Source organism: Triticum dicoccoides, chromosome 2A (assembly GCF_002162155.2).
Source record: "Triticum dicoccoides isolate Atlit2015 ecotype Zavitan chromosome 2A, WEW_v2.0, whole genome shotgun sequence".
Classification (NCBI taxonomy): domain Eukaryota; kingdom Viridiplantae; phylum Streptophyta; class Magnoliopsida; order Poales; family Poaceae; genus Triticum; species Triticum dicoccoides.
The window spans coordinates 39,793,000-39,801,854 of NC_041382.1; positions in this window are offsets into that span (position 1 = coordinate 39,793,000).

An 8,855-nucleotide genomic window follows, 5' to 3' on the forward strand; every position below is an offset into this window, starting at 1 on the left:
CGGGGACAAGGTGCCCTCCCGCTCATGAGGAGCCAGCGCCCCCGGGCCGGAGCGTGGCGTGCGGCCGTACGTCACGACGGGGGTTAGCGGCGCTCCGGCGATCCCATTCCCCATGGCAGGCGGCTTCAAGATCTGGGGCGCCACGGTCGCCAGGAATGGTGGCGGCGTGACCAGATCGGCGGCGGCGCGATCGGATCTGAGCTCAGGCGTGAGCTTGGTCTAGTGTCAGAAAATGTCTTACGTTATGGGACAAAGAGAGTAGTTGTGATTAAGGATAGCTTAGATGGTTATATTATTTAAGTCCTAAACTTGACAGGGATGCTTGTATTTTTTTGAATTTATTCCAGTTTTTTTATGATGTTCATGAGGATCAAATGGCCGCGATTCCGTTTCTGCTTATTCCGCCGTGATTTAAGTATAACATGCGGATTTTTCTCCGGGTCTCTTAATTAGCCTGATTAATGATCCTCCTAATTCATTACATCTGCATGTTAATTACTACCGTGTGTTGCTAGTTACTAGTACTAATTTTTAAGGCAAAAAATAATGCGTGCGTGATGGAATTCGAACTCATAATCTCACGACTTTTAGGTAATTAAATAGAACTAGCGAACCAACTAACCTATCAACTTTATGTGATTAATACTAACTTTTTGTGTACATGTAAACTGTGACCCGAATCTGGTTAACCTGGCATAACTAAAAAAAGGTTCGAATATCTCTACTCCTAAGGGAGCAGTTGGTAGTCTCGCTTTCAGGGTTTTTTTAGTCCCACCTCCCATGGTTTATTTTCGTCCTAAAAAAATCTACGAAATTTCGTAGGTTAACCAGGGATAACTCCCACCTCTCAGGTTTTTTTCGTCCCACCTCCCATAGTTTTTTTGGTACCTCGTCCCACCTCACACTGAGCCGCCACGAACCGCAAAAACCGCCTTCCTTAGCCAAATCAACAAATCTCTCTCATTAATGCAATTTTCTTTAGGAAACAAATAATAGATTATTTCCTACCTTAGCCAAATTAACGGATCTCTCCCATTAATGCAATTTGCTTTAGCAAACAAATAATAGATTCTTTTCTACCTTAGCCAAATCAACGGATCTCTCTCATTAATGCAATTTGCTTTAGAAAATAAATAATAGATTTTCAGGAAACAAATAATCTCTAATCTCTAATCTCTATCTCTAATCTCTATCTCTAATCTCTAATCTCTAATCTCTAATAATAATAATAATCTCTATCTCTACTCCTAATGGATGAGTTGGTTGAATAGTCAGGTTTATTTTCGTCTCACATCCCACCATCATATCTACTCACGTTAATTTTTTTACCCTCACAATAAAAAGTTCCCTAACCTTTCCAAACTTTCCTAACTAGACACGTTGTAAACGGGCAGGAACTGATAGCACCTTACCAATCAATAAAATTTAGTTTCATGACAATCAATTCCAAATCCTAATTTTCCTAATAAGTCGATCTTTCTCAAATCCTACTAAGCCATCTTCCTCTTTCCTTTTTCACCGCTCCACCTAGAAAAAAGACCCATCAATCATGCAACCCCTCCCTGCCTCTCCCCAACTCCCCAAGCGACATCCTCTCTCCCCTCCCTGCCGTCCCCCAAGATGCCCTCGTCGGCGCACTCTTCATCGGAGCGCCGTCCGCTGGAAACCCGAGTCGGGAAGGAGAGCAGCCACCAGCGGGGAGACCACAAGGGGAGGTGTTGGTTCTTCCTCCGATTGATACATCCGCTCGTGGGGGCATTGCTGGTGGGGGCGAGGAGCGATGTTGGTGGCCGTGCTGGGGCCCGGCGGCGTGGGCGGGCGCGCTGGAACTGGTTGTGTCGATGGCGTCGTTACCGCCGGAGACCACGTTCGTGTGGGCGCTGGCCAGCGCCGGGTGCGTGGCCGGGTAGGTGCGCGTGCCTCTCGACGGTCTGCTCGACCCGGTCGGGTCGGCAGCTGTACGACTTCGATGTGTTGCGCACTGCAAAGGGCTTCCGTCGCTCGACGAGGTCATCCAGCGGTAAGGGGAAAAACCCCCTTCAATCCCTAACACTACCCCACCACAACAATCCATTGCTAAATTTTCTATGACTGTTTGGTTAAATTTGCAGGTCGGACAAGCTCGTTGGCCACATTGGGTAGATGCCGCCCTCTGCTGAGATTGTTCACACCATGGATGAGATCTCCAACACTGTAAGTTACTCTTCTTTGGTTACGTTTTATTTAATCTGTGTAGTTTGATGTGGGTTGGCTGATGATTGGCTAGGTTTGCTCGGTCATTGATTCGGCGGAGCTGTGCAGGGACACGCACTCAGATAGGTGATTGGATGACGTTTGCTTGCTTCTTGTGTAATAATTTGGAAGCTCTGCAGCAAAGTGTTTTCAGTTTTCTTTTACTGAATATAAATATGTATGTGAACTAGGGAGTTTACGGAGGAAGCAGATAAGGCATCAATGACGAATTATGAGCATCTTCAAGTAAGGTCTATAACATAATGGCATCTGTGAAAAGGGAGAGAGCAGAGTGAAATGACCAAACCAGAACGGTAACATTCATTTTCTGTGATTTTCTGTAGTACCTGAACACATATACTACTTTATAAAACGCGACACTAAACACTGAGAGTGAAGGTGCCCTGCCTACCAGAGGAATATGGGAAGGCGGCAAATAACTTGCGTATCGACTTTGAGAAAGGAGGGATTCATCTTCGTAACAGTTGCCATAGTGATAGTTATATTCTATTGTGATTGTTAGCTTTGAATTTGAATTAGAAAGATAATGCTCTACCATTGCAGATAAACTCGAGCATCTTAATCAGCTGAACCTTGCAATTGCGCATCTGGGTAGAAAGTAGGTATTGGGCAGGCCGTTGCTAAGCTTAGTACTATTTTCACTGTCGAACTTGCATATATTGAAGTCAGTTGTAGTTCCAGTTGAAGGAAATATGCCCTTGAGGCAAAAATAAAGTTATTATTTATTTCCTTATATCATGATAAATGTTTATTATTCATGCTAGAATTGTATTAACCGGAAACATAATACATGTGTGAGTACATAGACAAACAGAATGTCACTAGTATGCCTCTACTTGACTAGCTCGTTAATCGAAGATGGTTATGTTTCCTAGCCATAGACATGAGTTGTCATTTGATTAACGAGATCACATCATTAGGAGAATGATGTGATTGAAATGACCCATTCCGTTAGCTTAGCATAAGATCATTTAGTATGTTGCTATTGCTTTCTTCATGACTTATACATGTTCCTATGACTATGAGATTATGCAACTCCCTTTTACCAGAGGAACACTTTGTGTGCTACCAAACGTCACAACGTAACTGGATGATTATAAAGGTGCTCTACAGGTGTCTCCGAAGGTACTTGTTGGGTTGGCCTATTTCGAGATTAGGATTTGTCACTCCGATTGTCGGAGAGGTATCTCTGGGCCCTCTCGGTAATGCACATCACTTAAGCCTTGCAAGCATTGCAACTAATGAGTTAGTTGCGAGATGATGTATTACGGAACGAGTAAAGAGACTTGCCAGTAACGAGATTGAACTAGGTATTGAGATACCGACGATCGAATCTCGGGCAAGTAACATACCGATGACAAAGGGAACAACGTATGTTGTTATGCGGTCTGACCGATAAAGATCTTCATAGAATATGTAGGAGCCAATATGGGCATCCAGGTCCCGCTATTGGTTATTGACCGGAAACGTATCTCGGTCATGTCTACATTTTTCTCGAACCGTAGGGTCCGCACGCTTAAGGTTTCGATGACAATTATATAATGAGTTTATGAGTTTTGATGTACCGAAGGAGTTCGGAGTCCCGGATGAGATCGGGGACATGACGAGGAGTCTCGAAATGGTCGAGACGTAAAGATCGATATATTGGACGACTATATTCGGACATCGGAAAGGTTCCGAGTGGTTCGGCTATTTTACGGAAATACGGGGGAGAAGTATTGGGCCTTATTGGGCCATACGGGAAAGAGAGAGGGGCTGCCTAGGGCAGGCCGCGCGCCCCCCCAAGGCCTAGTCCGAATTGGACTAGGGGGAGGGGCTGCGCCCCCTCCTTCCTTCCCTTCTCCCTTCCCCTTCCTTGTCTCCTACTCCTACTACATGGAAGGACTCCTAGTTGGACTAGGAAAGGGGGAATCCTACTCCCGGTGGGAGTAGGACTCCCCTAGGGCGCGCCATAGAGAGGGCCGGCCCTCCCCTCCTCCACTCCTTTATATACGGGGGCTGGGGGCACCCCATAAACACAGAAGTTGATCTTCGTGATCGTTCCTTAGCCGTGTGTGGTGCCCCCCTCCATGATATTACACCTCGGTCATATTGTAGCGGTGCTTAGGCGAAGCCCTGCGACGATTGAACATCAAGATCGTCACCACGCCGTCGTGCTGACAGAACTCCTCCCCGAAGCTTTGCTGGATCAGAGCCCGAGGAGCGTCATCGAGCTGAACGTGTGCCAAGAACTCGGAGGTGCCGGAGTAACGGTGCTTGGATCGGTTGGACCGGGAAGACGTACGACTACTTCCTCTACGTTGCGTCAACGCTTCCGCTTCGGTCTACGGGGGTACGTAGACAACACTCTCCCCTCTTGTTGCTATGCATCACCATGATCTTGCGTGTGCGTAGGAATTTTTTTGAAATTACTACGTTCCCCAACAGTGGCATCCGAGCCTAGGTTTTATGTGTTGATGTTATATGCACGAGTAGAACACAAGTGAGTTGTGGGCGATATAAGTCATACTGCTTACCAGCATGTCATACTTTGGTTCGGCGGTATTGTTGGATGAAGCGGCCCGGACCGACATTACGCGTACGCTTACGCGAGACTGGTTCTACCGTCGTGCTTTGCACACAGGTGGCTGGCGGGTGTCAGTTTCTCCAACTTTAGTTGAACCGAGTGTGGCTACGCCCGGTCCTTGCGAAGGTTAAAACAGCACCAACTTGACAAACTATCATTGTGGTTTTGATGCGTAGGTAAGATTGGTTCTTGCTTAAGCCCGTAGCAGCCACGTAAAACTTGCAACAAACAAAGTAGAGGACGTCTAACTTGTTTTTGGAGGACATGTTGTGATGTGATATGGTCAAGACGTGATGAGATATAAGTTGTTGTATGAGATGATCATGTTTTGTGGAAGTTATCGGCAACTGGCAAACGCCTTATGGTCGTCTCTCTATTGCATAAGATGCAAGCGCCAAACAATTGCTTTACTTTATCGCTATGCGATAGCAATAGTTGCAAGAGCAATAGTTGGTGAGACGTCCACGTGACGACACATTGATATAGATCAAGATGATGGAGATCATGGTGTCATGCCGGTGACGATAGAGATCATGACGGTACTTTGGAGATGGAGGTCAAAGGCACAAGATGATCATGGCCATATCATGTCATATATTTTGATTGCATGTGATGTTTATCTTGTATACATCTTATTTTGCTTATTTCGACGGTAGCTTTATAAGATGATCTCTCACTAAATTTCAAGATAAAAGTGTTCTCCCTGAGTGTGCACCGTTGCCAAAGTTCGTCGTGCCCAGACACCACGTGATGATCGGGTGTGATAAGCTCTACGTCCATCTACAATGGGTGCAAGATAGTTTTGCACACGCGGAATACTCAGGTTAAACTTGACGAGCCTAGCATATGCAGATATGGCCTCGGAACACTCGAGACCGAAAGGTCGAGCGTGAATCATATAGTAGATATGATCAACATAGTGATGTTCACCATTGAAAACTACTCCATCTCACGTGATGATCGGACATGGTTTAGTTGATTTGGATCACGTGATCACTTAGATGATTAGAGGGATGTCTATCTAAGTGGGAGTTCTTAAGTAATATGATTAATTGAACTTAAATTTATCATGAACTTAGTCCTGGTAGTATTAGCATATCTATGTTGTAGATCAATAGCTCGCGTTGTTGCTTCTCTATGTTTGTTTTGATATGTTCCTAGAGAAAAACTATGTTGAAAGATGTTAGTAGCAATGATGCGGATTGGATCCGTGATATGAGGTTTATCCTCATTGCTGCACAGAAAAATTATGTCCTTGATGCACCGCTAGGTGACAGACCTACTGCAGGAGCAGATGCAGACGTTATGAACGTTTGGCTAGCTCAATATGATGACTACTTGATAGTTTAGTGCACCATGCTTAACGGCTTAGAATCGGGACTTCAAAGACGTCTTGAACGTCATGGATCATATGAGATGTTCCAGGAGTTGAAGTTAATATTTCAAGCAAATACCCGAGTTGAGAGATATGAAGCCTCCAACAAGTTCTATAGCTAAAAGATGGAGGAGAATCGCTCAACTAGTGAGCATGTACTCAGATTGTCTGGCTACTACAATCGCTTGAATCAAGTGGGAGTTAATCTTCCAGATAAAATAGTGATTGACAGAATTCTCTAGTCACCATCACCAAGTTAGTAGAACTTCGTGATGAACTATAATATGCAAGGGATAACGGAAACGATTCCCAAGATCTTCGTGATGCTAAAATCGACGAAGGTAGAAATCAAGAAAAACATCAAGTGTTGATGGTAGACAAGACCACTAGTTTCAAGAAAAGGGCAAAAGGAAGAAGGGGAACTTCAAGAAGAACGGAAAGCAAGTTGCTGCTCAAGTGAAGAAGCCCAAGTTTGGTCCTAAGCCTAAGACTAAGTGCTTCTACTGCAAAGGGACTGGTCACTGGAAGCGGAACTACCCCAAGTGATTGGCGGATAAGAAGGATGGAAAAGTGAACATAAGTATATTTGATATACATGTTATTGATGTGTACTTTACTAGTGTTCATAGCAACCCCTCGGTATTTGGTACTAGTTCAGTTGCTAAGATTAGTAACTCGAAACGGGAGTTGCAGAATAAAAAGAGACTAGTTAAGGGTGAAGTGACGATGTGTATTGGAAGTGGTTCCAAGATTGATATGATCATCATCGCACACTCCCTATACTTTCGGGATTAGTGTTGAAACTAAATAAGTGTTATTTGGTGTTTGCATTGAGCATGAATATGATTTGATCATGTTTATTGCAATACGGTTATTCATTTAAGTTAGAGAACAATTGTTGTTCTGTTTACATGAATAAAACCTTCTATGGTCATACACACCAACGAAAATGGTTTGTTGGATCTCGATCGTAGTGATACACATAATCATAATATTGAACCAAAAGATGCAAAGTTAATAATGATAGTGCAACTTATTTGTGGCACTGCCGTTTAGGTCATATTGGTGTAAAGCGCATGAAGAAACTCCATGCTGATGGGCTTTTGGAATCACTTGATTATGAATCAATTGATGCTTGCGAACCATGCCTCATGGGCAAGATGACTAAAACTCTGTTCTTCGGAACAATGGAGCGAGCAACAGATTTGTTGGAAATCATACATACTGATGTATGTGGTCCGATGAATATTGAGGCTCGCGACAAGTATCATTATTTTTTGATCTTCACAGATGATTTGAGCAGATATGGGTATATCTACTTAATGAAACACAAGTCTGAAACAGTTGAAAAATTCAAAGAATTTCAGAGTGAAGTGGAGAATCATCGTAACAAAAATGAAAGTTTCTACGATATGATCGCAGAAGTAAAATATTTGAGTTACGAGTTTGGTCTTCAATTAAAACAATGTGGAATAGTTTCACAAACTCATGCCACCTGGAATACCACAACATAATGGTGTGTCCGAATGTCATAACCGTACTTTATTAGATATGGTGCGATCTATGATGTCTTTTACCGATCTACCACTATCGTTTTGGGGTTATGCATTAGAGACAGCTGCATTCACGTTAAATAGGGCACCATCTAAGCCCGTTGAGACGACACAATCTGAACTATGGTTTGGCAAGAAACCAAAGTTGTCGTTTCTTAAAGTTTGGAGTTGCGATGCTTATGTGAAAAAGTTTCATCTCGATAAGCTCAAACTCAAATCGGAGAAATATGTCTTCATAGGATACCCAAAGGAGGCTGTTGGGTACACGTTCTATCACAGATCCGAAGGCAAGACATTTGTTGCTAAGAATGGATCCTTTCTAGAGAAGGAGTTTCTCTCGAAAGAAGTGAGTGGGAGGAAAGTAGAACTTGATGAGGTAACTGTACCTGCTCCCTTATTGGAAAGTAGTTCATCACAGAAATCTGTTCCTGTGACTACTACACCAATTAGTGAGGAAGCTAATGATGCTGATCATGTAACTTCAGATCAAGTTACTACCAAATCTCGTAGGTAAACCAGAGTGAGATCCGCACCAGAGTGGTACGGTAATCCTGTTCTGGAAGTCATGTTACTAGACCATGACGAACTTGCGAACTATGAGGAAGCGATGATGAGCCCAGATTCCGCGAAATGGTTTGAGGCCATAAAATCTGAGATATGATCCATGTATGAGAACAAAGTATGGACTTTGATGGATTTTCCCGATGATCGGCAAACCATAGAAAATAAATGGATCTTCAAGAGGAAGACGGACGTTGATAGTAGTGTTACTATACACAAAGCTAGACTTGTCAAAAAAGGTTTTTGCAAAGTTCAAGGTGTTGACTACGATGAGAGTTTCTCACTCGTATCTATGCTTGAGTCTGTCCGAATCATGTTAGCAATTGCCGCATTTTATGAAATCCGGCAAATGGATAAACAAAACTGCATTCCTTAATGGATTTATTAAAGAAGAGTTGTATACGATGCAACTAGAAGGTTTTGTCAATCCTAAAGGTGTTAACAAAATATGCAAGCTCCAGCGATCCATCAATGGACTGGTGCAAGCATCTCGGAGTTGGAATATACGCTTTGATAGGTTGTTCGAAGCATATAGTTTTATACAGAC